Source organism: Chrysochloris asiatica, unplaced genomic scaffold (assembly GCF_000296735.1).
Source record: "Chrysochloris asiatica unplaced genomic scaffold, ChrAsi1.0 scaffold00515, whole genome shotgun sequence".
Lineage (NCBI taxonomy): Eukaryota > Metazoa > Chordata > Mammalia > Afrosoricida > Chrysochloridae > Chrysochloris > Chrysochloris asiatica.
In genome coordinates, this window is record NW_006409033.1 from 52590 (window position 1) to 55301 (window position 2712).

The 2712-nt window shown below is 40.9% G+C and overlaps 1 pseudogene; it reads right to left on the minus strand.

Annotated features, from left to right (window-relative positions):
* Positions 1–569: 569 nt before the first annotated feature.
* Positions 570–2712, minus strand: part of LOC102821799 — a 6473-nt pseudogene continuing 4330 nt past the window's right edge.

Genomic DNA, 2712 nt, shown 5'->3' on the forward strand with positions numbered 1-2712 from the left:
TTATCATCAGGAAATGTTTCAGAGGGTAACACTTGAGTTGGGCTTTGACAGTGAGTTATATACAACGTGTGTAACTTCCTACCAATGCCACCTAGTCCCCTGCAGTCAGTTAATCCAGTGCATCTCCACAGAGGACACCCACATTCGAACACTAGCCTGACCTTCAGGAAGAAAGAGACATTACAATCAGCTTTATAACAGATAAAATATTGTCACAGAAACAAAGCAAGGAGAGAAAACCTTAGTAACCAGAAAATCAGCTTCAACTATGTGGTACAAAAGGAAGCTCAATTCCTAAATTTCAAAGAGGTTCTGACTTCTGAGAGTCAGTCTTAGCTCCCCTCACAATGAGGTTCTGAGCTGAGACATCATGAAAGCAGTGAAGCTGCTTCTGGGAGTCAGTCAGCACTGCTGAGAAAGTCGTCCTGCTTCTTCCCTCTATTCCTTGTCTGTAGTCTTGTAGCCACCACAATACAGCTAGGTTAGAGACTCCTTCTTCAGAGTAGTTTTTATTCTCTAAAGGAACCCTGAATATGACAGGGAAAACTGAAAAGCAGTAGGATCTAACCTCAGCAACCTTTCTGAGTGATAGCCAGTCCCGATGACTTTGTGATCTCCAATCTTGTGACTATCTCCCCACATACAGGATGAATTCCAATGGTGTCATCAAGTAGCAATTTTGTAAGACCACATTTCATTGCAGCTGCAAATCCTTGGGAAACTTCATCAGCATTTGGTCCAAGAATATGAAATCCTACTACCCGGTCATTGTCACGTCTATTGTAGTTTATTTTTGCATAACAAGTATTGTTGTCTCTGCCAACTACTGTCCACTCAAGAGGCCAGAACAAAGTATGATATACTTCGAGATTCTATTTTCCGTATACTTCAATAGCTTTCTCTTCAGATAATCCACAGCAACTGTACTCCAAAGGTGTAAATATTGTAGTTGGAACATTACTATAATAACACTTTTCTATATGGCCTCCAAAAAGTCTTTGAACTAGCAGCTTTCCTGCCTGTATGGCTACAGGAGCGAGTTCTGGTTTTCCTTCCAAAATATCCCCAAAGGAGCTCTGGTAGCGTAGTGGTTACGAATCGGGCTGCGAACCTTAAGGTCAGCAGTTCGAAACTACCAGCTGCTCCGCGGGAGAAAGATGAGGCTTTCTACTCCCGTAAAGATTTACACCCTCGGAAACCCTGTACAGGGTCGCTATGGGTCGGAACCGACTCGACGGCACTTAACAACAACAACAACAAAGGCACATTGGTTTGTTCCACATCATTTACTGGTATTTTGCCATTCTTCTCATTGATTTTGACACTAATCTTCTCCAAGCCAATTTTTCTTGTACAGGAGTTACGGCCAATTGCTAGTAAAAGAGTGTTATAGATTCCTTCAATAGTTTCTAGTCTGTCAATGGATTTAGCCACTACTTTCAGCTTTCCAGGTGAGCCTGACTCCAGCTGTTAAATCATCACAGGTACAATTTTTCTTAAGAATTTAACACCATGTTGTTCCATGTAGGAACCCACTTTCTCTGCCATTTCTTGATCAAAATCATGAAGAAGGATTGAGCGCACCATTACTGAGACATCTAAACCAATGCCAGCAAGAAATCCTGCACATTTCAGAGCCACATAAGATGCACCCACAACTAAAGTTTTGCCAGGGCAGTAAGGCAGAGAGAAAAGGTCATCACTAGTAATACAGTATTCTTTATATCTTTGGATTCCTAAATACTGTGGTCTTTCACCTGTTGCTATGACAAATTTTGCTGCAATATAATAAGTTGCTTATCCTTTTCTATTGGTTGCCTTTACTTTGTGATGTTCAATAAATTTTCCATAGGAATTGGTATAGGCCACAGTGTTCTATAGAGAGCCTGTAACCCCTATTTAAAGAACCTATGTTGTTTTGAATTGCTTTTATCATGGTCTCTCAGTTGTACTTCACTTGTTGATTATATTCCCAGCCAAATTTCCTTGAGTCATGTAACACCTATCCTAAAATAGCAGTTTGATGCATCAATTTCTTAGGAATGCAGCCTATATTTACACAGGTACCACCAAGACCCCAGGATGTGCCATGAGGTGATGGGATCACAAAGTCTAGCACCATAACTATGTTTCCCAAAATGGCAACTTCCTTAGCACACAAAAGGGCACCAAAATCACCACCAATGACAATGCGATCATAATCATATGAAGGTTCATGTGAATCTTCCTGAAAGACCTTCTGTAATAAACCACTCTGATGTGCCTGAAGAGTTCTGTTACATCCACCCATATGTACTTTATTCACAAAAATATTGGCTACCGTTTTCTGGTTATTGATCTCTGACAGAACTTCTTGAACAGTGGGCCCATCATCAATTTGATCAAGTTGTAAGCTATTATATTCAACTCCCAAAGAAGAAAATAATTATTTCACCCATGTGCTGTGCAGACAATAGTTCTTGCTGAAGATCATCATGCCGTTGCCCTCAATGAGGCCCAGGAGACGGCGCCACAACTCCTCGCGGGCTTAGACTGACAGGAACCTTGGACCTCATCCCTAAAGAATCATTGGCTCTTGATCATGTGCTAACTCTTGAAATGGTTGAACATTAACCATTTCCTTTTGGCACAGTGACTCTGTGTATTCCTTCCATCTTCTCTTGATGCTTTCTGCATCATTCAATAATTTGTCCAGATAATTTTTCAATAATG